General features: G+C 43.1%; 1 protein-coding gene and 1 long non-coding RNA gene across 9 annotated transcripts in view; one reads left to right on the forward strand and one right to left on the reverse strand.

Annotated features, from left to right (window-relative positions):
- The window catches only part of ETNPPL (ethanolamine-phosphate phospho-lyase), a 397,476-nt gene that overhangs the window by 206,760 nt on the left and 162,718 nt on the right, over positions 1-27,998 (reverse strand). The window lies entirely within an intron of this gene.
- On the forward strand, positions 50-27,944 carry LOC137856492 (uncharacterized). Of its 8 annotated transcripts, XR_011096520.1 has the most exons (8): positions 50-178; positions 2,718-2,782; positions 6,680-7,394; positions 10,446-10,630; positions 13,653-13,777; positions 14,882-15,032; positions 24,665-24,736; positions 25,774-27,944. It is a non-coding gene; the product is annotated as an uncharacterized lncRNA (long non-coding RNA). The 8 variants fall into 8 exon arrangements; XR_011096522.1 differs by lacking the exon at positions 24,665-24,736 and having other exon boundaries at positions 14,882-15,036; XR_011096523.1 differs by lacking the exons at positions 24,665-24,736; positions 25,774-27,944 and adding an exon at positions 15,340-15,639.

Genomic DNA, 27,998 nt, shown 5'->3' on the forward strand with positions numbered 1-27,998 from the left:
TCAAATATTCAGCCTAGTTTTTTGGGTGGAGCAATTCTGGAAGATTCATCCCAGCTGTCTCTCACATCAGGTGGCAAAAGAAACTTTAAAAGAGTGGCTGGGAAGCTAGATATCTTTCCTGCTGTGCTGTGCGTGGTTGCTGCCTCCTTGCTAAGGGAGAAGATGTTGCACCATGGAGGCAAGTTGGGGCTATGATGGAGGAGAGGTTAAGAAACGTCTGAGCTGTTTAAGCTGCTTTTGAATAGAAATACTATTTTTTGATTAAATGCTTAGTTGAAAGACTGAGGCAAACTCTCCATATTTTCTTACTTTAATCCCCAGCCTTGCTAGAGCTTTTACTTTCTAACTTTGCAGGCCTTGTCTGTGCCTGTTTAAAAAGGCACAGAGAAGTCTATCTGTCTATGAAGTGAGAGCATAATATTTACTGATCCTACAAGATTGCTTTGAGAAATATATATATATAATTATTTTTAACTGCAAGGCTTTTGAGATATGGTTCTTGACTCTTATAACTGTTTGGTGCCAAGTAGGTTTGCTGTTAGAGACAGGCTATCATGTTGAATGGATGTTATTATTTTAACTTATTCAAAGTATCAATGGTCTACAACAAGCTCGTGTTCTTTGTAGCCATCTCATATTTCAACGTGTGGTTCTGTGAGAGTAATATTTGTCACTTTCCTGAAGCTGATATTCCTGACAGTTTACACACCTTAGATGCAGTGTGGGGGAATAAAGCCAAAATATATCTGCCTGAGATGAATCTGATGTTGATGTAGCCTATGATGTCCTACTACTGAATCAGCTGTTGTGAGAGCCTTGGTAGTTATGAAAGGGAACCCATTATGAAGCTAGGAAGCATGGGGATGATCTTAAATATATTTAAAACAATGTGTAAATAATAGCTACTAAGTGGAAATTACTGCCAATAAAAGAGATGTGGCAGCTGAAATAAAAAATGCTGTTCAAATACTTACACAAACTTAATAGCCTAGAAACAGTCCCACCAACCCAGCAGCCTCCAGAAGGATCTGCTCATTTGGAAGTGGGGGAGCAAGGAGTGTCTCCTACCCTGTGACTGCTAAATTTTTGGTAAAAATTTTTGGTAAAAAGGTCTGGGAAGGGATGAAAGGATGCAGGCTGTGATGATTTTGGGGGGCAATGGTCAGGTTTTGGTGTGTAGCAGGGTTCTCCTGCTGCTGACTGAACCAGCTGTGACTGGCCTAGAGCTGGTAATAGCTGCCTGGTGTTGGCCTGAGGTGTGCTGCTGAGGGAGTGAGGGAGCTGTGTGAGCACAGCAAAAAGCAGCAGGAAATGTCTGAAATCCTCCTTGCCCCCCCAGCTTTGCTGTCCTGGGGTGGGATGTTATTCCTTCCGTGTGGCAGACTCTGGAGGAGGGTGGTTGGTAGGTGCCTGGTGAGGGCAGGTAGGACGTGGTTGCTTTGAGTCTCCTCATGAGAGGCAGAGACGGAGTTGTGGGCCTGGTGCACAGGCATTTGAGGAAAACACATTCATAGCTGCACTGTTAGCAAACAAAAATACTCTCTGGGCTTTCAGATGTCTTTGAGATAAACTTCTGAAGGTCCCCAGACTGCCTTTTTTTTTTTTTTCTTCCCTCCTGCAGACACTTATTTTTCTTGGGCTGTTGCTAATCAGTAACTACATTTCCCTGACTTCAGGGTCATTACACTGCTTCCTCTGCTGTGAGGATTTAAAAGGGCTTTCCTATCATTGATAAATATCAAAGCAGGTGAGACTGCTGCTTGTGAGTGAGTGTTTGCAACAGGAGAGCCTTAAACACTGATACCATGCCTGACAGTGTAACAATTTGAGCTATTTTAGAAAAAAAATATCCAGGAAAGATCTCTAGTGCTTTCCAGTGGGGAGCAGGCCTATTAAAATTAATATGATCCTGCCATGTTGCAGTAATGTGTAAGCCATTTGCATGTTTAAGCAGTGAAAATCTACTTGTTTTAATTTCAGTGAAGTATTTCCTGCTGTTCTGCTACCCCACAAGCTGCGTGCCTCCCTTTGCAGTTTAGGGACTGCGGGCACCAAAGCACAGGGGAACTCCTTCCCTGTGGCCAAGGAAAATGGTTGCTGTAGAAATCAGGGTTGTGACCTATGATGTTGCAGGTGTAAGTTCACCTCTTTGCTCCCTCGCTGACTGACTTTGTAGCATTAGGTTCAAAGCATCTCATCCCCCTGCTGAAATACAGGCATATAATGAAGACACGGTGCTATTGTGAGGCTGCTAAAAGTTGCCTTTTGATAGTACAGCAGTGGTATGTTCTAAGGTGTACATGCAGGTGAATATAATCTAATTTCTATATATTAATATTCGGAAAGTGTTGCACAAAGGCTGATCCTATCAACCTGAAAGAAAAAGTAATGAGAATGTCACACTTCATGTTAAGGACTTCTAGGTGCTGCAGTTGCAACTAAATTAACTAAATTCTGCTTATGGTGGGTCTCTTTCAGTGAGTATCAGGAGGTCACCTGCTGAGCTTCATGCTGCCTTGCCCGGGCTGCTTCTGGTATGGGTGGGAGTTGGTTCCCTAAAAGCTTCACTGCATTGCAGGGTGCAGTAAAGACATACCTTCAGTGTATGCTTTCCGAAGCACTGCTCTTTCAAAGACAGTGGATGTTCTTTACTGACTATTCTTGCTTCATGCTGGTGGTTTACATCAAAAGTGATTTCTCACTTCCTCATTTTTCAGCTGCAGAATGGATTGGTATTGAAATTGACTGAGAAATAAACTTGAAGAATGCACAGCTCATGGTGGTGAGTACAATGTAGTTGTTTGGCTGCCTGTTGTTGCAGATTATATGCAGAAGACCTTTCTGTAGTACAAAACTCTGTAGAATGAGATTTCAAGTTTGGAGTATTTAATTATGTACAAACTGTTGTTCAGGTTACATGCATGTAATCTATACATCTCATGTCCAGTTCTGCACCAGACTTGTATAGCGTCTTTGGCATTTCATGCTTATAAGCACTGTGAAAAAGGCTATGAGGGCTGTACAGATTCAGAAGAAAATTGTATATTCCTTATGCATTTGTTCCAATAGCATAGCCAATGCTCAGCATCTCTAAGGACTAGGCCTGTCTTTCTGAAATAATAGCTGAGTTGAAAACTTTCTAGGCTGAAAAAGTGATTAACTATTTGACCTCGTTATTTGTTGGAGAAGACTGTCAAATCCTAAAAAGAAAACAACCCATATCATACCTGTTACAAGTAGAAGAACTCCGTAGTGTATATAACCTGGCTGCTGAGCTATTGGCTCTGCTTCTCTCAAGGAAAGCTCCAAAGCCACATGGTGTCTCAGGGTACTGGATTTTGTACTTGGACCTCTGTATTAAAACTCATGCAGAGTGATAGCTCCCTATTGGATATACATCTGAAGAGCCGCAAGAGTGCAAGTCATTCCAGCAAGGGTCTGGTATAAATTACATTCAGTAAATTGGCTCCAGATAAGTCTATTTTGGACTGTGGAACATGAAGAACTTGTGTGGTGTACAAAATCCTCCTACTTCTTGCACAAACCATGTCTCCTTACGGGGAGCTGCCTTCACAGTCATAGAAATACAGATCTAGAGGCTGGCAGATTTTGGATGGCAAAATCCCACGGGATCAGACCTTGCACAGACTGCTATTAGCCTACTGGGCATATTATTTAGCAACTGAGAAATACAATGGGATCTAAAAGCTGTATCAGATGCTTCGTTTAGCTATGGCAACATGTCTTTGCCAGGGTGCATCTTGATTCTGATATATGCAGTCTGAGATTACAGAAGAGGTAGTCGTGGTGTAGTTGTTTAAACCTCAAAATATGTTTTAAATCGTTGATTTTCATGCATCTGAAATAAAGACCAGTTATTCAAAACATACTTATATTTGGGGGAAAAAAGTGTGACTAAATACTTATCAATAATTTAGAACATTTGGAGGCTTTTAATGTTGCAAAATGTGTATCTGTAATGGTGGTAAAAACTCAGTGTGATTTAATAATTCTTTATATGTTTAACACACAAACATGCTATTGAGCTGAGAAATCAGATTTAATTAAGAGTTTGGCAATGAAGGAATGAGTTCACAAAGCCAGCTTGTAAATTTACACCTGCTTTGTGAAAGGCTTGCATTATGCAACTATGAGAAGAAACTGGTGTTTATGTTAAGAATCCTTAATTATTGATCCAGTACAGATGCAAGCCAGTGCTTCATAATCTGGTTCTCTTCTGTTATATCAAGCAAGAAACGTTTGGCGAAGTTCTCTAACTGCCAAGATGTGCAAAGAAAATTTTAAAATGGGTGGAGGTAGCTGAAGGAGAATTTCTCTAAACTGGTAGAGTTTTGATCGGTGATGCTATACCTGCCAATGTTCTGCTCGTTTTCTGAAAGATAAGGGAAATGTTTTGAGGGGCATGTCAGGATGTAAAAGGTGACAAGAAATATTGCTCAGCTCAATTGTCCTTTAGAATAAGGACTAGATCACCTCATAGGAGCTGAACTTAGGGCAGGACTTCTAGTTCTACCTTTTCAGAAGCTGGGCCCAGTGCCTCTGGCTCCTGCTCTGCTCTTGAAAGCAACACCCACTCCTGACAGGGAGTTTTAATTCCATCTGCATCCTAGCTCCTGATGAATATGAAAGGTGAGGTGTAAAGCGAGGTTTACTATGAAAGAGGCAAGCTGGATGCTTGTTTGGAATGAGGACAGCAGAGCTCACGGCAGAAGAGCATTTAGACTTTACATATTTAGTGTCACTTGTGGCCTCATTCGTAATGTAATTAAGTTGCCTGTATGTAAAACTTTCTTTTCCTGCAGTAAAATGGCTGTCATTCAAACTGTACTTCAGATCCTGAAGTTCCTGTCCTCCAGGATTGTCCTACAATCTTGGCAAAAGTAAATATAGATGGATGCACTTGTTCTGCAGTTTGTCGTCTATAGGCCTGATTTTGACTGTATGCCTGTTGTGTACTGTCATAATGGCATTGGCTTCCTCGGAAATAATTGCTGATTACAGTAATTTGAAGGCTTGTCTACATGAAGTACATTTAAGAACTGAATTGAGGTGTGAATGTAAATCACATTAGCTCTTCAAGCCTCTGTGGATCCTCTTGCTCTGAGTGCCTTCATGGAGTTTGGGCTAATCCACTTCCAAAGTTAATTAGTATCCTAATTTGTTCTGTGCTAAGTTTTTAATGGCCAGCAGGTGAAATTGATATTGCTCCCAATACCTGTGAACTCCCAAATCACCTGTCTCCTTTCTGTTTCATTCCTATGGCCCTGTTACGTAGCAGTGTGATTATAAACTCAGTGTTTCTGAAATACTCTCAGCCCCAGAGCTCCCCAGTTGGAAGCTGAATGTGTCACGTTGTGCTTTCTCTCTCCCTCTGTGGCAATGAGGGAACTTCCATACGTGTGAAGCTCCCAGGTCCCCACGGTGAAGAAGTTTAGGTGAGCACCTATCTTCCATACTATCAAATGCTATTTTGCGTGCTTTTATGCAGAGGGTAATGCAACACAGAATGCTGTACATGGGTTCTTCCAGCTCTGAATTAGTCTCTTTTATCTGTCTCTGACCACAACAGATGTTGGCAGCCTTTCTATTCCATATCCTTAAGTCAGACTAAGAATATCAGTTCCGCTTAGAGAAGCTGTAGGGAAAAAGTTTAACCCTTTCAGGCGGCTTTCCCTAATTTTTCTTTAAAGCTCTCGACTTTTTCTTTTAAAGGAAAAGAGTCAGCAAATGTCAAAAGTGACAAATATATATTTTTGGGGGGGAGGTGGTCCTCAGTTTAAATTTCATAGATGTGCTCATTGGTCTCTTTACATTTTTCAGTCAGCTTCCCTCTCGCTGGGGACACAGACAGAGGTTAAAAAGATCACTGCAAATGTTTCTAATATAAAGTTAGCAAAGGAATTTGCATGGAATGGCAGCAGTGCTCTAGAAGGCTTGAGTGTAATGTTCAGCATTTAGTCAGGACCCTATTGCACCACAGACGGCACTAGCAATCCCTGGAAAATTAGCCCCTCCTGCGCTTCCCAAACAATCAGCTCATTATATTGCACTGGTAATAGCATGAAACCTTATTTGGAAGGTTTGGAAAGAAGCAGGCTGCTTTTCCTATAGGAAAAATTATCAAAAAGTTTCATATACCTAGATTCTCCTCAGAATAACCCCGGGCTGTTTGCTTTCATCTTAAAACTCAAAAGCAAGCAAGAAAAACAAAGCCATGGATATCTACTTCAAAATAATTACAAATGCAGGTATTTTGTTGCCATGCTTTATTTAGAGCTCACCAGAGGTCATAAAAGAATATACTATATATATATTCGAATTAATAATTTGAGAAGTGCCTATTATACCTCCACACAACCCTTGTAGTCTGCTTGCTGCTGCTGGTTGAGATTACCAGCTATCAGAAAGATCCTGGCAGTGCCAGAAACCAATCCAGCTTTCTTCTTATCATTCTGCTGCTGTGCTCAAGCCTCAAATACAGCCCTGCACTGCCTGACGTCTAGCTAGCTACATGTCTTCGAGCGAGAGGGCTGTAAGGATCTAATTTTACTGACTGACAAGGGCTGCAGAAGCATACACAGCTTGCTCATATCCTTTGTGGAGCTGGAAGCGGAGCCACCTTTTTTCTTTCTTTCTTTTTTTTTTTTTTCCACCACAGAGAGACGCCATCACATATGTTCAGAGGCCGATGAACTGCAAAGATCTGGGAGCCACATGTGACCAGTAGAACGAGCATCAGCCTCGCGCGGAGTTTCAGTGGGAGATGACTTTTGGGAAAGTTCCCACAGAAATGCCATTGTAGCAGTTCTGTCCTTTCTGGGCCTGATTTCATTTATTCTGAGGCTTCCTCACGCGTTCCTGGCACTGCGACGAGACCTTCCAGCGGGTATAAAGCACACTTGCGATCGCATCGGGGCCCTTTGGCGTTGCCAGAAGGGTGTGAAAGGGCTGCTCGTGTCAAGAGGAATCCGGCCCAGGCTGTTTATCCATACAGTAGCTTCTGCTGAGTCAGAGTCTGCCTCGCAGCCAGGGAAAAGGAAGGGCTTGTTTTCATTAGGGGACATCAACGCTATCTGGTGGCTGCAGATCACCGGAGCTCAGAGCATGCTGAGGGAGGCTCACAGACGACTTTCTGGAACCCCAAAGCAGGAATATTTCGGTATGATGAATGACACAGTTGGAAGGATGAGATTTTTCAGTAATACAGCAGCCTCTCCTTAGGGCTTAATCTCCCAAAAGCGGAGAGCAGGAGCTGATCCTTCTCCTATGAGAACAGAAGGAAAAGACCTCAGGAGGCTGCGACAACCATGCAAGTAGGCAAGCCTTCAGCCAGCTTGCTCATGGAAGTGTGGGCAGCACCTTTCTGAGGGCAGGTGTGTGGTGTTGGTCCTGTGGGATGAGTTAGCCCATGAATTGCTCGTCTCCTCACAGAGGAGACCAACAAGAGTAGGCTGAGGAAAATGTAGGGAAGAGTATTTTCCTCAAGTTATGCTTTTTTTTTTTTTCTATGTATTAGGTTAAGTTATAGGGCTTTATATAGGGCTATAGGCTTTTTGGGTAGATGGGTTGGGGGTGGAGGGAGGGGAAGGTAGTGAGGGTAGGTGGCAAGTGGAGGCCTGCTCTCAGAAAGTCGTGGTCTTGGTGACTTTGGACAAAATTGCTGATCTAACTATTGCTTTCTCAGCTGTTATCCAAGCATTTTTATATGAGACTAGTAATTTGGTGAAAGCCAAGTATTTCAGAGGCAGTCACCACCCCTGCTGAACCCTGCAAGCCTGTTTGTAGGGCACAGCGGGGTTGTTCTGGCTTCTGCCTCTCTGCTCTGAGTGGTTCCTCGTTGGTATGGGACCATGCGGTGCCCCCAGCACCATCTTCCTGGGTCCCTGTCTCCTGTAGCACCAGGTACCATTAACCCAGCTTGTTCCTGGGAGAGGTTTGTGGTAAGGATTCATTGTCCCTCAGACAGAGAAGAGGTTTGAAACCAGGTGAGTGCTCTGTCCACTTCCAAGTGGGTTAGAAGCTGCTGCTGGCCTTCCGCAGTTTGGTGGGTTTGGCCCTTCATTTGCTTTCCCTTTGAGCACTCACAAATTTTCATACAAAAAAAAAAAGTTAAGTGCCCAGCCAAATGTTTTTTTTTTTTTTTTTTCCCACTACTGTGAGAAAATAAATTAAATCTTTTGAATGGATGCAGTCAGAATCCTATCCTCTCCTTCCCTTTCTGTTGCCAACCTGAAAAATCACTCATTGCTGTAATCCAACTTCAGGCATAATGTCAGTATAAGGGACAGATCGTGAAGCTTCTTGCTGTGGTGAGTGAGGGTTTTAGAGTACATACCCAAGAGATTTGCCTTACTGGGAACTGATCTATCATGCTCAGCGTGTGACTTAAACAGTAGCGTATCCTGCAATTACCATAGGATAATGCTAACTCATTTTTTTTAGAGTTTGCCAGGCCTGTTGGTTGATGTTGTCTACTAATTGATAGTCAGAGGGTTTCTTAGTCACTTGTGGTAATGTGGTCTTCCTCTTTGCTGGATTATCAGTCTTTTAAGTGGGATCCAGCAACTTTCCTTAAAAGAGCGGAATACTAGATTCAGCCAAGAAACACTTTGAAATGATATTTAACCTAAGGCTTCCAGTGTACAGAACATGAAGGGACAATATTCTTTCTCTCCTTCAAACTCATATGCACATGATTAATTGCATTATTTATCCCCAGCAAAATACTGTATAAAGGTCTATCTCTATTCATCTCCTCTGCAGTTCAGCAGTGAGGTATTTTTAGATTCTGTGTACTGTATCTGCTTAGTGTTAGCTTCTCTATTTCATTCATCTGTAGTTTTGCATATATATTATCCTAATAATCATACCAGAATTCTAATGATTCTCCCTTTTATCGTTGATAAACATCTAGCAGTTCATTGAAGAGTATTGAAAAAAATAAAATAGAAGATGGACTGAGTTGCATAACAGAGAGCAACAGTCATGATATCCTGTAGTCTAACCAGAGCATTTGTGGAATGGTTTTCCTGAACAGGTTCCCAAGTGCATCTTAAGTTGCTCTTACATTCCTGAGAATGTGGAAGCCCCATTGTCCCCGGGTTTTTCATATATACCATACTGAAGCATGGTATAGATGTGCTAGAGACAACTCTAAGTTGGATTAACTTCCACAAGTGCTGGAGACATAGCCTAGGATATTTAATACTGGTCTAGAAATGACAGCCAAAGAATAAGAAATGTGTGAAGGAATAAATCATACTCAGAAGGTTTTCTTGTGTCTGTTTCATGAGCAGTGCTCTCTTCCCAGTTGCCCAGTTCATTGTAAGACTGGAGTTGACCTAACTCCTTCAAGTTTACTTTTATTTTTTGACTAGGGACATTCTATTTTGCAAAGTACGCTACTGTGACAGGTAAGCAGGCTGCCACGTGTGCTCTGCTCCACCAGCTGAGAATGAATGTGCCTGTGGATATTCAGAGGTGTGTGACTGATGGAAGACTGACCTGCTATCCAACAGGTAGAGATTAAAAGACTTGACATGTGCTCATCCAAATCAGGTGAAGTTTCTTGAGTACTTGGTGCAGTGTTTGAGGAATACAAGGCTCAAGCTGCTGGATACTTGGTGATCTTCTTGCCAGTTCATTTTGGGGTTGTAGTTCTGTTAACAATGATATGTGTTCAGTGACTCCAGTCATGTCCCAGTCACAAATCATATTGCTTCCACTCAAACAGGCTGTGGATTACATACAGAATCTTGAATTTTTTTTTTCTAGGTTTGTTCTGTTCTCTGGGCCTTTTGGAAGAAGTTTGTTTGAAATAGTCCCAAGCTTAAACTCTGTTATTAACCCTGTAAGGTAATTACCTAATTTCATGAATGGGCCATGAAGATCCTCAAGAAAAACATCTGCATTTGTTGGGCTGGAGCAGATTTTTGTTTTTCACGTTTGTTCATCGTGATCATCAATGATATAGGATTTGGAAATGGTGTTTCAGTTTGGGCTACTAGTTTCTTTCTCTTCTGTATAATATTGTTTTCTTGCCTGCAGATTTTTGTTCTGGGATTTGGCTAGTATGAAATATATTTTGCATTGGCCAGTGACTTCTGTCATAGACAAACATAACTTCATCTAATGCTTGGTTCTCCAGGTGTGTTTAAGAACAGGCTCTAGCAGCAGCCCTGCTACAGACAGGCCATCTATGAGCTATTGGACTCATTTGGCCACCTGACTCTGTAGACTGAAGTTTTGCTCTACCCCAGTTATCTTTCCCTTCACTTCACATCTCAAAAGTCACCTCAGTCATGTTGAAAACATAGGGTTGGAAGAGATTAGCAACTCCCCTCTACTTTTTTTTGCCATCTGATGTTTTAGCTACAGATGGTGGCTGACTGTAATGATGAACAGCCTGTTCCCTTCTGCTGCAGGAAGTCCGCATAAGGAACAAGAGCACGGATGCACCAGAAGCCTGCTGGGCTCCCCACTGACGCGGTGCAGAGTGCAGGGGCTGCCTGCCTCCCCACCTCTGAGGGGCTGGAAGTGGTGGCACTGCTGAGCTCCAGGAACTGGGAATGGCACAGGAGGCTGCTAGGAAACTGCTGATGCCTCTCAGGTACTTGCAATACACCTGACTGTTCTCACCTAAGCCTTGCTGTTGCCTGAGGTTGGATATTTTAATCTATGGTTAAAGCTTCTCTGTGTGTTTTTTTTTTTTTTTGAGTGGAGATATCTAACCCTTGTGGCCATATCTCTGCTCAAATGTGCTACTTCTAATGAGCAAGTGCTAGTAAAAATGGCATAGGTCTTCAGAGCAACAAAACTGTTCAGCTCTGAGAAGCAATCCTTGCAGATTTCAACTCCCCGTACTCGTGTCCTGCCTGAAGAGTGAGTAAAGAAATAAGAAAGATCTGAATTATTAAGGTCAGTTACAGCAAATTCACCAGCTTTTGCCAGACATGAGCCATTCAGTCCCCCTTTGAGACAGAAAAACTCTGAACTATCCAAATAGATCAAAAAATTAATCCAGTCATATATATATATATTTTTTTGAAAGGATCCCGAGCAGAACATGAAGTTGCCTTGATCAGATAGGCTGAGTTATTCTCTAGTTCTACTTTTGGCAATCTGGAAACATGCCTGTGTAGTTCCAGGAATACTGATCCTCAGAAGTGATAGTACTTTAATGCATAGATCACTGCAGAAAAAAGCATACGAAGATTATGCTCATCCCAGCATGAGGGAGTTACTAGATAATAATATTCAGTGATAACAGGAAATTTATAGGCTAGGGGTTTGTTTTAGTAGTCCATTCCAGTGTTTGGCATGGTAAATTTCATGTGATAAACTACATTTTTTCTTTTTTTTCCCCCACCTTATTAATAAATTCACCAGAACGTACATGAAAAATCTTCAGAGAATAACTTAGGCTACAGTTTAGCTGGCCACCTATTTCCTTCTTTCTTCCCTGCTTGCTTCTTCAAAAATTATAAACGCCTGATGTGCAGAAAATGTTTAGGAATAAACTAAAACTAGATCTGAAGTATCTCAAGCATGTAGATCTAAAATAGGATATTTCTCCTATTAGTGACAGATATTCCAAGTTTCTCAAAGGATTACACAAGAAGTCCTTAGGGCTAGGCAGGAGTACGATGATGGATGTGAAAGTATTGTCATTTTTAGGCATTTTTCAAAAAAAGTGGTTATTTTTCTCCCCATTTGGGAGCTACACAGCAGGATTAATGGTAACTAATGCAGTGTAGGTTTAGACACACACAAAAATAGTTGCAGCAAGCAATTTAAAGTCTCTCAAACATCTGATATTGTGAATAAATAGGAATACATAAGCACATGACCCGATTCGTTGGCACGAGTATGGGATACTCTTTACCATAAAGTAGCATACCACTCAAAATAATGTCAGGAAAGCAAAATTTTCCTGTGCACGTTCTCAAGCATCCCATATGTACTGCATTTCAGTATGCTGCTGTTTTGTGCTGCTTACATGTGCTGTCTCTGGCAAAGTTTACCAACATTTTACAAGTGTCTGGCTGCACACGCATTACTGGTGGTGATCCATGCGTTATATTCATTTTACTTGAGGTCATGGGGAAAGCACTGTTTCTGTCTTGGGAAAAAGTTGTAAACCTCGTAGTAGAGTTGCTTTATAAAGCAGCTGCAAACACTTTTTCTCCAGCTGCCTTTCTTCTGCTTTTTGACACTTTCTGGAAAAGATTAGTAATTTTTGAAAATGAGAAGATCATAATCCTATAATATACCTAAGTTTTGACTACTTAAGTTTGACTTTAAGTTTGATTTTAATCAAGTGATTGGGCGTCTTTCCGTCCCCCAACAAAAACATTAAAATAGGGGAGAAGTGATTGAAACAAGTGTCCTAGGCAGGCAGAAATTTGCCAATAATTAAGATAGTTGAGAACAGTAGGTTTAGTTTAGAAAATACAGTGATTAAAACAAGCGAGGAATGGACTAATTATAGTTGCAGGACACCTATACGAGTTGCAAAAATGAGGATAATGGTCCACACTCAGGGGACAGAAGGGGAGTGGAGACCAAGGATGCTCCGCTGTGAATCAGGCGAATAATACTTCAGCATGTCTAATCGTCTAATGCTGCAGTGTGTATAAATTAGGGCAAGCTGTATATTATACAAATTAAAAGCAACCCAAAAATTAAAATTAAAAGCAACCCGAGCCTGTCTGCTGCAGAAGAGTTGGCTTTGGTGTTGTCTGCATTGCTCACCACGTGGCTCTAGTGATATGAAAGTGGAGGCATCACTCGCTCCGTTTTGGAAGATGCGGTTGCATCAGCACCATGTCACCGTGAAAGACTTCTATAATTTTGTCTTTGAATGATCTCCAGCAGTCTCTCTGCTTTGCCTTCAGAGATCGGAGTTGGCAAGTGCTCAACGATGCTTTAAATCATGTCTTTGGATGCGAACTGAAGGTCTTCCCCGTGACCTCCAACTCAGAGCGCTGCACGCGGGATGCTCTAAGGGGAACAGGAGCGGTGTCACAGTGGGAAGGCTTTGCAACAGCTGGCTTCAGGCATTGAAAGCCCGGTGAATTAGGGGCATAATCTCCCTGTAGTGAATGCAGAGACAGGCTATTCGGAGATCTTTCGAGTACCTAGACTGTAAGCCTACATCTTCTGGAAAAACTTTTGAGTTATGGGCATTGCAGCATCTGTGATGCCCGTCCTAAAGATATTAAGACAAAACTCGTTTGTGAAACTGCTGAAAGAGAGGGCCATGCACTTTGAGGAGGAGAGAGAAATAATGGAACTAAAAAGCATAAATCGTGAATAGCAACGAAAAGGTTTGGGATTTTCTAGTTTCCCTATGTCACAGCATGCTTCCTCCCAAGTTATTTAACAAAAATGGAAGGTGGCCAGCTCTGCTCCTCAGTTGCCTCTGTGGAAATTTATCTCTACTAAGCATCGTTGTCTGCCTCTTCCTCCCCGCATCCCTTGAATCTATCTTTGAATCTTAATTCAGTTCCAGGGCTTTGGTAATGTTTAACTATCTTGTTAAGGATCTTAATTTAATCCATATATTGCCTTCAAGTGGTAGTAAAAGCTGGCTAATAAAGAAGTTAAACTGTGAACTAATTTTTCTGCAGCAGGAAGGGCTTGAGGCTGGTGTCCGATCACGTTTTCCTGTATTGGGTCATTGTGAGTCCAGCTCTTGTCTTGGGAGCCATCTGCTCCAAGCTTTTCTCATCACAGGGTGATGTCAGATGCTCAGGTAGGATGCTAATAAGTTTTCTGTGTCTCAGGGGCTGAAATCACTTCGTCTCCAGCCTTAGCCAACACTGTTTTGTTTCTTTCTGTAGTAAGTACAAAAGTTAACGCAACCGAACAGGATGTTTAATGTGAAAGTAGCTGCTGTCCATGTGTCACTGCAAAACCATTCCACCTTGAAAAGATGGGAACATGGGCCCTGTAGGGAGATTTGCAAAATCCTTGTGCTTGGACAAGGTTAAAGCCTTGCCTCTGCTTCCCCTGAAACAGAGCTGAGCTTATCCATAGTTTTGATCTTTAGAGCATCAGGCTCTTTTTGGTTGTGTTTGAGACCAGGGGCAGGAATGGGGAAATGCTGAGAGGGCCTGGACCTGGGGGTCTTTCTGGTTCAGGCTGTGAAGGCTTACCAGACAGGGGTTATTAAGCAATCAAAGCGGAGTGTTTGGCAGAAGTAACCAGGCTTCAGAGCTGCTTGAAGTTATCCTGATCTGAGTTGAAGGTCACAGGTCAGATGCTCTGTCAGGTTTCCCTGCAACAAGTTTTCAAAGGCAAGAGCCAACACTGTGCAAACTCCCAGTATGAACATCTCTCACATCATGCTGGCAAATGTCTGCGTATGCAGATATATGCATACGTATCTCATTATCAAACTCCGAGGGTCAGAGTAAAAAAAAAGCCACAAAACCGAATCCTTAAACAGCCTGATATAAAGCCATAGATCTCTGCGCACCCAAACTTTTGGATTTTGTCTGTAATGCACATCTCTTCTATAGCCACAAGTTCAGTACACTTGTGCCTCTTAGTAGTTATGCTAGAAAAATACCCAGAGACAGATCTGTGTAATTAAAATCCTGATTACTGAAGGGATCAGCATGTGATGAGGCAAGAAATGGTGGCTAATATCTGATGATATCTTGCAAAAGAAGAGCCCTGAAGCTTGAATTTGTTTAATGCTCATTTGGTTTCCCATACATGAATGATACTGATCATCTTTTGACAAGCGCTGCTGATGATAACGGGTGCGAGTGGGAGCGTTCCTTGTTTTGGTTTGCATTGCTGAGCATGACATTTAAAAGAAGAGAGAGGCATCTGTGTCTAACCTTTCCAGGAGTGCTTCCAGAGTCAAGCTGCTCAAGCTCCAGCTGCTTGCTTTTGTGGGACTAGGTGTTTACAGAAGCTGACCCTGTGACCCACCACCAACCAGCACACGTCTCCTCCAGTACTGCTGAAGGACACCACTGCAGCCAGCACTGGTTTGGGTACGTGCTTATAAAAAAAAAAAAAGGTTACATGATGTGTCTCCTTTCTGGAACAAGGGACTGGATTTGATGACCTAAAAATCCCTCTGAGAACTAGATATGCTCGTATATTATCATCTTTTCTCATGAATTGGTAACTTAGCAAGGAAAAAGACCAAAATTACTTTTTTCCCTCTGGAATGACAGTGTTTCTGAAAATCACATCCATTGAGAGCTCTAGTTAGGCACTGACAAAGAATCCTTGCCTTTAATTAAATTGTAAGTATTTCTTGGTAGTGATTACAGTTATCATTTTAATTATTTTCAGGAAGTACAATACCACTGGCTCACACTGGAGCTTTTCAAAACGCGTCTCTTTACCTAGAAGGACAAATAGCACGCTCTGATCAGTGAACTCATGTGATTTGCAGATACTGTAGTTAACAGAGATTAGTGTTTCTATGATTTTAAAGATTTAGCTGTCATCTTTCATTTGCGTTTAAACCTCACTTTTCTTTTTTTTCTCCTGAGGGCATTACGGAAGGAGTTTCTTGTTAAATTTATCTTGGAGTTATCCAAACTAAGAAAAAAAAAAAGGAAATTAAAGAATATCCACAGTTTCCATGAATAGTGTGGAAAGCATGGATATTATTTGAGCTTTATGGGGGTGGACAGAAGGGCAAGAAAAGAATGAAGATGACAAACAGTTCTGCCATGTAGGTCAAGGGGGCATCCCACCTTGCACAGGATATTGTGCAGACTGAAGATAGTGTCCCAGGGCTTGTGGGGTGGGTATGACTTGCTAGAGTTCCCTATCCAGCAGTCCCCTGGTCCTGCTTATCTACTCCAGCCTTAATTATGCAAATCCTCTCCCATCCCAGTGCACGAGCAAGGGAACCCAGTCCTGCTGTGTGAGGGGCACACGTGGCGCTGTTTGATGGAGTGTGTGCATCCATGTGGGTTGCCTGACGGGAGTTGCATGATGTTCCTTCCTGTCTCTGGCTAGGGAATGATTGAGGAGGGACCCACTGAATATCTTTAACTGAGAGTAGTACACGTCTGGGCAGGTGATGAGCCCCCTGAAGGGCTAGTTCAGCCAGGAACTAGGGGTTACTTGTATTGGCCAGGGCTCACTGGATTAGGCACAGTAACTGGACAGCTTCTGCTCCAAACCACTACCAAACAAAAAGGAAAACAGTATTTTACTACCCATTTGGTAGTTGAAATGATACGAGCTCTCTGAAACTGGTTGCAGGTAACAGATGCAAAAGATGCTGTGAAATGAAGCAGATTGAACAAAATTTCCCAGATAGGGAAGGGGGAGTCTCTCCAGCTAAGAGATTTAGTTCTTGTGTAAGTATCCGATTTCAGTCTGTTAGCCTCTGCAGTGTCCTCCTCTGAAGTACTGATTCAGAGGGTATGATGCAGCCTCTGACAGCTGGCCCCAGACTGTGTGCCGCAAGTACACACAGAAGTCTTTCAAATAACAGATTTCACCTTTAACATGAGGGACTCGGTACTAATTCCTCTGATTTCCTTGGTGTCTGAAATTACCAAGTAATTTTTAAGTGGTCTGCTGGGTGACAATTGCTGCAATCACTCACTCCTTGCTTGAAGCTCAGCGTATCTGTTTTTTCTCCTCGTGTTTTCTCACTTCCCAACCACCTTTAAAGTCTTTCTCAGAAGTTGCTTAATTGCCCACGTGTCATAATTCCCTGCACCCATTAAGTTATCATCCCAGCCTGCAGCATTCCCATATATAACCTTACCTGTAAAAGGAAGGAGCAGAAATCAAATACCACATCCTACTTCTTGAAAGTTTCTGCTTATTAGGCAATTTCAAAACTACATCTATTATATTTTCATATCAACTCCCCTTGCTCTCAAAATTTGTGCTTTACCCCTCAAATGTTTGTATAAACCTTTAATTCTCCTAACCCTCCTCCAGCTCTGATCATCTTATTTTCCTTTTCTCCTTTTGATTTTTTTTATAGCCTTTTATAATTTCTTTCTTGCAAATCTTAACCGGCTCTGCCTTCTCATTTAGTTGCTTCCTCCTTCTTCATTTCCAACAGAGGTAATTCTTTGTCCTTAGAGCTTTGAGTGGTCCCGTGTGAGCACTCATCAGTTGCTGGTGCTGTTTTGCTGACAGAGGTGTTGCAGTGTGCAGAACGGGAGCGTCAGCAATGCTTGGACCTTGATTATGAGAAGACCCTCCCCTTGCTGCTTCAACCTCCCTTCCACACACTGGAGGGGAGGGGAAACGCCTGGTGGAGCTGATGTATTAATACACATACAATAGCACTGATTGCCTGCAGGAGTAAAAATAAAACCCGAACACCTAACTTAAGAACAAAATTAATTTTAAAATGTAGGTCATATGTTAATACAGCTCCAGAAGTAACCTGTAGAGCACCACCAAGCACATTGGAGGAGTGTATTGTGCTTTTTTGTTGCTGTCTTTGTTACTGTCTGTGCATATACAACTAACCGAGCCATCAAACTCGATGACCACGTCAATGAGATGATTTCTTCATTTGAAGTTTGGTAATGAAATGGTTTGTGTGCTCTTGGGATGGGGGAGTGTCAAGAGCAGGCTTTGGGGCAGGTGCATTGGCCTGGCAGCAGCATTTGTGTTGTACTGAGTGCTCCTGTTCCAAAGCATCGGGATCAACCACTGTGAAGGCCAGGCCAGTGATTTTTGGATCTTCGTTCTGCCCGGGGAGGGTGGCTTTTCTGCTGCGGTTGAAGTTGTATCTTTGCTGCACAGCCCAAGGTACTTAATGGGGGCTGTGACAGATTTAGAGCTGCACAGTAACAGCTTATGAATACCATATGCTGACTTGGGTTATTGGGCTGTTTACTGCATAATGATATTGTTTAATTTAATACAGAGGGATGGAGAGAAATAAGCAAGAAAGAAAGATGCAAGATAAGCTACTTCTCAAAGTCTGTGTAATAAGGGGCAATGCCAAAACAGGGAAGAGGGGAGAGCTCATCAAGAAGAAATAAGCAGTGGCATTTGAAATAAATAAATCACGTCTTAAGACATTGGGTGTTTGAGCCCCTAGAGCACCTACCTGGCAAAAGGCTGAATGCGTGTGAAGAAAGTGAGTTTGATTATATTTGGAGAAAGCAAGGACAGAGCCATGCAGTGAGCATATAGCTTCCCACCTGCAGAGGTAGGTGAAGTGTGTACACGTGTCTTAAAAAGAGAATTCAGTGATGCCAGTTAGTATCAGTATCTTAGGAGTTTATTTTCGTATCAGCTGTTTCACAACACTTAAGGATTTGTCTTTTCCTCTGAGGTAGACCACTTCAAATATTGTCCTTCAGTTCTTGTATCAAAGGAATTGGCTGGTGAGCTGCTTGGGTACCTGATATGTCACACCTAGCTAAGGGAGCACAGCTGAGCTGGCATGGGTGGAAGCACCAGAATCAAGAAAAGCTGCCTTAAGAAGGTAAAAGCAGGTCCCTTGGAGAAAGAGCAGAAAACATGTAGGTGCGGCTTCCCAGAGCTGCAACAGGTTGTCATTCGAGGAGGGACACCAAATTTCATGATTCTAGTGCTGAGGACTGATAGCAATTTTGTTGGGCTGCTTCTAGCAGCTTGGCATGTGGCTCCTGGCATGAAGCAAGTGAGGGTGGCATAAGAACAGCAGCATTTTGCTACCACAAAAAGCAGTTCCTGTGGCCATTAGCATTTGGTGAGAGCTGGCCGGATAAGGTGGTAGCATGAGGTGTTGAGAAATGACCTACGCACCTTGTACTCAGATGGTCATCCTACTGAGCAAGCAGCTGCCCATTTAAAGATCTACTTAATTACGGAGGCGCCAGCTTGTCCCACGTTCATAACAGTCGTGCCAGCGCTTTTGCAGTGAACCTTCATTATCTCAGTTTTATATCTGTCCATAAAATGTTGCTCTAGGCAGGTATGTGGTATATAAGATAGGAGGGAGGAAAAACCTCAGCGCCCATTGCAAGTTAAACTACAGGTGGGCACTTGTGAGGAGAATACCTCGTAGGCTCGGGGTGAAGGTGTGCCTGCTGTGGGGGAGAACTGGGCCCCTCCTGCTGCTGAGTGGTGAGCTGAGAGCCTCTCACCTTGCTGATAACTGCTTGGTGGGGTTGTGTGATGCTCCTGTTAGCCCCGGGAAGCACAAAACGAGTTGTGGCACTGTTTGTTGGCCTGGCAGCCCTCGGTTGAACCGGTGGTTGCCACATCTGCCACGCTACAACCCTCCGAGCAACCACCTCGTGGCTCTGCTGATCCATAGCCTCAACTCTTGCATGAGAAGACACGACACATTTTCCATCCCCCTTAGCCTCTTTTGTCTTTCTCCTTGGCTTTTATCTTGGGGGTTTTTCCTTCAAAGTAGGAGCAGCAATGATTTTTTTTGTTTGTTTGTTTGTTTTATGGTGTTTCCCATCACAGGAACCCACAAACAAAAAAATTTAGCAAACCAATGTTACTGATTCCCACACAACTACGCGTTTTTCTGTAGCTCTGTGCTCCTTTTCTTAGAGGCCTAGATTTCAGTGCTACGTCTCGGGACAGATAAGTTATGAAGGACAAGTTATTTTCTGCTTATCTTTTCTAATCTGTTTGCCTCTCCTACCTCTAGCTCAGTTGTCCAGCTGTCCAGGCACTTCTGTAGTTAAACCATCACAGCTCTGCCTGGCTCGAAACTGTTCAAGGGCCTACTCCTTGACAGCACTCTGACATAGGGAAGTGCTATTTACCCCCATTTAGCTGAGAGAATGTAGCCCAAATGAGATTTAATGACTTCTCCAGAGGAGAGCAGCACAGACAACAAATGACTGAGTCCAATGTCATAAGTAAAACGCATCTTTCCTCCTTTTCTGGGGAACTCTGTTTTTAAAGAAAAAAAATCAGGCAAGGTATTTTTAAAAAGCTCTAAACAAGGTGTTCAGCGAGACTGTCTCATACCTTAGCTTATGATCCCCCCAGTTGTATTTTCAGACTTGGAGTCTAAATGTGCACTGTCAGTTTTGCTCATCCATTTTTTATGTCTGCAGGTGTTCACTTCTGCTATGTTCGTGCAAATCAGGTATTTAAATGTCAACCCCCTGATATGATCATGTCTTTGGTTTATCTTCCCCGTGTCGAGGTAACTGCAGGGGCCTCTGATTATTAAGTAAAGGGAATTAACAAGACAAATGTAAACATTTGTTCAAAAGGCTTGTACTTGGAAAACTTAATTAGAGGGCATGAAGCCATTAAAGAGTAACAGCCTGTCGGCCTGGGGCTGGCAGGGAATGCTGGCCTTCACAGCTACAAGCCTGGCCAGTTTCTCTACTCTCTGCAGTTTTTTGTTTTCACAGAAACAGCTGGAATAGTCTGCTTTCTTTTTCCCTTCACAGTTAGGGTTCAGGCACGTCCTTTCCCCACGCTCCATTGGAATACTTTATTCAATGTCTATTTTTGACAGCGTCTTAAATATATCCATGTCCTTGTTTCTGATGCCTAGTCTGGTTGGTGTTGGGCTTTATAGAAATGCTCATTTAGTGTGAAAAAGGAAAAAAAAACACCCTGATTTTCTTTGCTGAAGCACATGTAAATATAAACAAAGCTTAATCTGCAGAAGATAGAGAAGTTGCTAACCGAGTAGGAAGACCACCAAACCTCAGTGCCTGGCGATTTCTCTATCCTAAAACACGTTCTGCTTCCCACTTGCTGGCAAGTATCTTGTAGGCCTTTATGTGGCTTGCAAAGAGCATGTCACCCAAGGGAGAAGGAAAAAAAAAATTGATTTTTTTGAGGTCTGAAAAATAATAAAAGAAAAAAAAAATAATGGAATCAAGAGAAGTGGTGTGTTTGCTGCTGGTGTCATACCAAACCTAGTGTTAGTTATGTCACTAAAAGGGCAGAAGTGTGTCAAATGAAGAGTAGGTGTTGGGTACATGGGCTGGTCTCCTGACTTGTGGAGTTTGTCTGTGGGGGGGCTCTGAAGTCAAATTTCACACCTCACCTAGGTTTTGGGAGGCTGCTTCTTTAGGATAGCTGGAGGAGGTGCAGGAGGTGAGCTAGGAATGCAGGGGAAGGAAGGAAGCTGAGGGTGAGAGACTGCTGGGTACTGGTGTAGGAGAATTGTCCCTGGAGCCAAAGGAACTCATCTTTGAGTCCTTAGGGTATTCTTCAAAGAGGTTCAGCATGAATGTCCTGACAGTCCTCCCCTTGCCAAAGCAAAGAAGACTTTAAGGCATTGAAAATGGGTGGCCTTCCCTTGTGCATTGTCAGTAATCCATGGGGATTTTGGAAGCCTGCATTGTTCTTTGAGAGCTGAGTGTTAATAGGTGTGATCAACTGGTGAGCTCTTGGTCTTCTTCTCAACTCCTTACACCTTGTGTCTTCCTGTGCTGCCCTGTTCCAAGAATTACATGCGATGTATCCAAGGGCTCTGCTATTGCTCTGGTGATTTCATTTAAGTAAAGCAGAGCTCCTGAGGATCACAAGTTGCTCCTCTTTAAGGTTCCTTTGGGGTTAAGATTGGGCACTTCGTTGGGGCTTGACCAATGGTCCAAGAAATGTAGTGTCTGTTACACAGGTGCAAGTCCAAGCACAGGTGCTGTGTAAGGAGGACTGTGGGGTTAGTGCCATGTTACTATCGCTGAGGGAATGCAGTCCCATGGTGACTCCTTCTAAAATAGATACCTATTAGCATTAATCCTCTTTCTGTACTCTCCAAAGAGCTCTTTGACGAGGGTGTGTGCAGGACAGGAAGTGCTTGACAGGATCCAGCTCCTGCTCGAATTCCTCTGTTACGAATGAAGGGAACAGAGATGCTTCATCTCCAACCCAAGCTCTGCCACGGATGGTCTCTCTGCTGGGTTATGTGGTGTGGGACAGCCTCCAGTGTCTGTCAAAAAGGCCACCCAGGAGCTATGTAGGTTTGGTGAGGGGTAGGTGCTGAAATTTATGGTCAAAGCACGGACCTGCAGCCAAGAGCCTCTGAAACAGAGCACTGAGATGTGTGCTGTGTGGGATTGCACGGGCTTTGTGATCCCCAGCGAGGCCATCCATCTTCCCTTTCCTGCATGTGACGGATGGATGGCCAGGAGATAGCTCCTGCTGCTGCTAAAAGAAGGGTAATCCTCTCGGTCAGCTGGGTGCCTTACAGTCCTGTTGGGCATATCCAGAGCTGGAGGAAAAGGGGACGGGGGGCTGGCGGGGAAAGGGCATCCTTGCTGCAGAGGCTCCACACCTTTGACTTGAAGGCCGTATGGGTCAATGGTTAGAGGACTCAGAATGGGTTATCCAGCTGAGGTTGTGTAAATGGGACTGACAGTGACATCAGGCCTAGGAAAAGGCCCTAATCAGAATTGTAACTTACAGGTTATTTAATGTATATTGCTTATAATCAGTACTTTTAATGGATGTGAAAAGGAGCAATCTGGCCAAGTGGATTGGCTGTGGTGAAAAGAAAGTTTCTGTGAGGGATATGTATAACTTGGCGTCCTGTGGGCCTGAGAATTTGAAGAAGTTGGAGCTGAATTTCACTAACTTGGAGTAGCTCAGCTGATGTCAATGAAGTTACAGATCATGAACAAAGTCAGGATTTGTCTCACTATGGCCTTCTTTGAATCCACACTTCCTTGATCCGTGGTTGTAGCTGATTTACAGTTAGTCAGTGACTCTATAATTCCAGACTTTTCTGCCAAAACCCATCAGCCTTCCCCATGAAGATCTAAGCTTTTCTTCGGGAAGGAAATAATTTAGTTAATTTGCTGAATAAGTATGTGGTAGAGTTTTGTGGGTAAGCCTAAGGGAGAAGATTGAAATCACAAAACACATTTGAACATCAGCTGGCTGTATGAAATTCAACACAATGAAAGTCAAGACAATGACAACAGCAATTTAAGAGTTTATTTAAAAATCTGTAGCATTTTGCTGCAGAGCTGTGTAGCGACCTAGGCTTTGAAATGCTTGTTGAGTAAGATGGGATGCTATAGCTTGCGTTATATGAAGATTGGGAGCTAATCAGATAGTGACTGGAAGAGCATTACTTCGTAGAAAGTCTGAGGATACTCGTCCCTTGTTTGCTATCTAACAATCAGTCTAGCTATCTCTGCATGTAAACTTGTAATCCTACAAATGTCCTCAAGGAAATCTTCAGCCAATGTTTGCATTAAAGGATCAGTCTGAAACGAATGCTGGCAATGGCTGCGATAAATCCCGGCTCTCCAAGAAGTTGATTACTGTGTGATCAACTCCTGAGCGCCCTGCTGGCCTCGTATCTAGCTCATGACACTGAAAGCTTTGCCCATAGCTGGATTGTTTCAGACATAAAAATCTGTCTGCGGAAGTTCTTCAGACCAAGTAGTTGATTTGAGCAACCAGCGGGTTTCACCATTCCTTGCAGGAAATCCCAATCTGAGAAGCAAGGCAGGCAGAGGCAAGAGGATTCAGTATCTTCCAGGGCATGAGTGTTATAGGACCATCCTGTTCTCCACAATGGGGCACTTCTTCAAAAAAAAAAAAAAGAAAAAAAAAGTTTGTGCCTGTCCTGACTTGGACAGGTGGCTCTGTACCAAACTGGAGGTGGTCTTGAAGTTATCCTGGTAGCTCAAGATTTGGGTTAGCAACTCTTTAGGCCTGTTAAATGATGAATTGAGGTCAGAACTGAGACATTTATCAAAATCACTAGTGATGATAGTGCCTCTATTTCTGTGGAGTCTGCTTAAAGGACTATGATGAAAGGGGAAAAAAAAACAAACCCATACAACAAAAAAGCACTCAGCAGCTGCCCCTCATGGTAGTTTGGGATATGGAGAGTTCAACACAAAGAAATCACAAACAGACAAAAAAAAAATCTGAAAGACCTGGTTCTGTAGTGTTTCATTTAGGTATCTCAAAACTACTTTTCCTGTATGGGGTATTGCAATCTCCACGTTCAAAGCAAGGCAAGCTCTTAAATCAGATTAGGTTATTGATAATGCGGCCACCTCTCTGTCGCCTTCCTGGAAACTCAAGGCTTGTGGCATCACACTTCATAATGAAGAAAGGCTGAAACCTATTTTAAGCAAAGGAAGACTTTTTACAGAATCCCATAACTCCAGAAAAGGCAATAAGAAACTTTAAGGACTTGAGGGAAAGTGAGACTGCAGTGTTCTGTATTAAATCCTGCCCCATCTCTGACCACAGGGTAGGTTAAGTTTCGTCTCCTCATGGTGGGGAAGCTGGGAGGAGGCGTAGGAACGTTATTCACCCCAGGATCCCAGAGTGGGGACAAACGCCAATATTCTTCGCGCTGACCCCACTGCATCAGCCACTGAACTGAAGGGCTCTGCTGTTAATGATGCTAACAGTTAACTGCTATGAATTTCTCCGGGGTTTCACCTTGGTTCTTACGGTGCTTATTGTGGCTTAAGCTATCTGGATTCAGAGTGCATGCGAGTGGCGTTTTGTAACTGAAAGGTGTTTTCCATTTCCATTTTGTTCATAGCCCTTGAATTAAGTCACCATGGAAAAATGCCAAATAATACACCCTTTTTTTTGGCAAATAAATGCTAAAAACTTGATGCCTCAAGCATATTACATGCTTTGCAGGAAATTCCCAGACTCTTACAACAAAGACAGCCAGGCACCATATCAGCTCTTCAGAGCAGATCAAAATTGCAGTTTCTTGCAGGAGCTGTGGAGTAGAAGGGGCTGTGGTGCTCGCCCCTGGGAGCACCGTTTGCGTGCATCTCTTACTCGGTACGTCCTGGTACCTGAGACTCGTCCTGTGTCCACTGTCATTAGGGGGGCATCATTATAATAACCAGATACCCACAGCAACTTCAAAGTGCTAAGAAAAGTAACATTCACGTCTATATTTCCCAGTTATCTCATACTGGGAGAGCCTGTACAACACGCTACTGGTGTACTATAGCTTATTTCCTGTAGTAGGAGTGCTTTTTTTATGTGGGAATACCTGAACGTGTTTGGGGTGAGTAGGTGACTTCACCTCACAGCCTGGAGTTTAGGAGTTGTAGAGGGGAGCTGGGCGCCCTGCTATGCAAAGACCCAACTGTTTGATTTGTATCTGTGCAGTGAGTGCTGATAAACCTAACCACGTGTTAATGAAGCGTTTTACGTGGGGTAAGACTGGATAAAGCAGAGCTGCACTAGCCAAAGGGCTGAGCCTGGAAGCCACATTATTAATAAGCTGCTTGCTCCTAAACAGAAGGATGCAAATTACCTGTTCCCTATTCCCGCTCTGTTGCATCAGCTTTCGGGCCTAGCATGCCAGTAAAAAGTCACAGGAAAACAGGCTTCAGTGCTGAAGTGGTACAGCACACAATGAGGACGGAACAGTTTGCACATGTGCAACCCCCCAAGGCAAAATGAGGGGGATTTGGCCACGCGTGTCTCCGTTCTCTTCCCCTTGTTTCCTGCGCGCTGCAATTTGAAGGGTGGGATTCTCCTCTGGGCAGGGCAGGAGGCCTTTGTGGTGTACCAGGACCAACCTCCCTTACATAAGTGTCCAACCAAAAAAGCTCTGCATCTGAAAAGCTCTGATTTGGGGGGAAAAAAATAAATCCAGAGCCAAATCTGGACTTTGCAATCCACGTCCCTAGGACAGCTTGGAACAATGGCTGTTTGCTGCTGGTACGTGTACATGACTCACGCTTTGGGTGTTGCCAACTCCCTTACTCTACGACTGGAGAGAGGGGAAAAAAACAACACAAACACAAAACAAACAAACAACTAGGAGCAAGACTCCAAACCTCATCCTTACGTTTCATTCACGGATAGCAAAAATTGGATGTGAAGCTGACAGAGCAGGATCAGGAGGCTTTGGTTCGCACCGCCGCTGCAGGCAACCACCGCATCCTGACGTGGACCAGGGAGACATCCCTGAATGCCGCCTTTGTTTCATGCCAAGGAGTTTCTTTGGATGAAGCCGATCAAAGGGAAGCGTTATTCCACGCACTGCAGCACGAGTCTGCCTGAAAACTAACTTCTGTAATTTCTTTTATGGCTCTTATGCCCTCTGGAGTTCCTACAGCGAGCTTCCCTTGCCTTTGGTTAGGAGAGGTGCCTGGGTGACCCAGAAAGGTTTTTCCCAGACATGTTTTGCTCAGGACGGAATGAGCTTTTATTCCTCCTCTTTACCTGTACCTTTTCATGTGATTGGGCACTGGGATATCACATGGTGAAGTGAGCGGTTAAGTAATTTCCCTTGTCCTTAAGATCTCAACACTTTCATTGTGTACTTGAATCACACATCCCTTGCTTCAGGCTGCTTCTCCTTGCCACAGCTTTTTGAAGACACTGGCAAAATTTGGACTCTTGGCACTTCTTGCGATGTAACGTTTAATTTTATCAGGTAAGTGTGGACCTCCTGCAGACCCTAATACTGTGAAGGAAGGCAACTGCCCAAAGGATGCCGAGGTCAGTGTGTGAGCACTTAATTTTGGTGGCAAAGCCCCCAGTGGTAAACATTTGTGAGAGTACCACGTGTCTTAGATGCAAAGCTTGCCAAATTATCTTAAACAGAACCAGGATTTAAAGTTTTGGTTTCAAAAAGAAGTTAGGAATTGAGTTACTGATACAAACCTGTGTGATCAGGAACCTGAATTTGTAGCTTGAAGACTCATGCAATGGAGTGAAAATGCTCAGGAAGGCTCTGGAAAAATTTCCCTTCTCCCTCAGCTTCTCTTCTCACTTATTTGATTGCCTGTGGAGTACTGTGCTTGTCACCCACCTCAGACTGCCTGGGAGTCTGAGAGGACTTCTAGGATTTCGAGTCTGGAAAGCATTTTATGGCTCCAAAGTCAGGCTCTGCTGTTACTTAATATTTGTGTGGAGCCACAGGTGATTTACGTGGCCTCTGGCCCAAAGACATCGCAATCTAAATTGAACTCTACAAGACAAGATGCTGAGAAAGATAACAGCAAAGCAAGGAAATGAAGGAGGAATCCTCTGGACAGGTTTATGGGCTGTTTGGGAAGTACCATTATGCAGCATGTCAAAAATATTTTGCATTTTTAAAAGTAGGGCAGTGATTAGCCTGTTATTATGTGGAACAGCGTTGTGGATTATGGAGCTATAGGAAATAGTCTTAAGGAAGGGGTTGCATGAAGCCTGTGGGAGCAGATTCACCATAATCAGACTGTTGCAGAAATAAATAGCCTATCTGACTAGAAGACCTGGGATTTTTTTGCTGCACTGAAAGGGAACAGCGTACTGCTCGGGAGCATTTCAGTGTAAGATGAACATGCGAAACACCCAACACACTTGGGCTTTCTCTTGCAGTTGCTTCTGAATTCAACCATAAGCTAAATAAAAGAAGAATCCTGCCTCTTCTTGCTCCATAAACATCAAAATAAGTCTTTCTATATGCTAAAAAAAAAAAAAAAAAAAAAAGAGAAAAAAAAAGTGATCTTTTTATGGTTTACTATTATATGTTTCCTCTTCTGCTTTGGGTTTCTGAAACTCTTCGGACTTTTGGAATACTTGATTTTCTTTTCCTGGACCCTTTGCTTCTTTTTATCGTATTCCCCACACCAACTGAGTTTTTCCGTAGCTATTGCAGGCTTTTGTTTTCCCAAGCTCTTGGACTGATGTCCTGAGGAACTCCAAGCCCTCCAAGTGGCATTTCTCGAGCAAAGTTTTCTCAAGTGTGTATCACAATTTGTAATCCCGCATGCTTGCATAGTATCAGTCTTTATCCAGGGAAATAAATTGGATATAATTAAATATAAAGGTGACCTTTTAAATCCAAAAAAGATGGTGCATGTAGACAAACCCCCAAATAATTAATATTAAAAGATGTCTCCTCAGCCTGAGATCAACAACAATGTCCTGGCCAAATTACACCTATAAGCAGAGCCAGAGAGATTTCCTAAAGCTCTCAGCATTTTCTTTCTTTACCATGACTGGCTTAACTCTTTCTCTGCTATAACCCTTGTTTGTTCTGATGCTTTATAACACATCTCTTACCTCAGAGCTCTTGCACTTTGTGCCTTGTGATTTTC

This window comes from Anas acuta, chromosome 4 (genome assembly GCF_963932015.1).
Source record: "Anas acuta chromosome 4, bAnaAcu1.1, whole genome shotgun sequence".
NCBI lineage: Eukaryota > Metazoa > Chordata > Aves > Anseriformes > Anatidae > Anas > Anas acuta.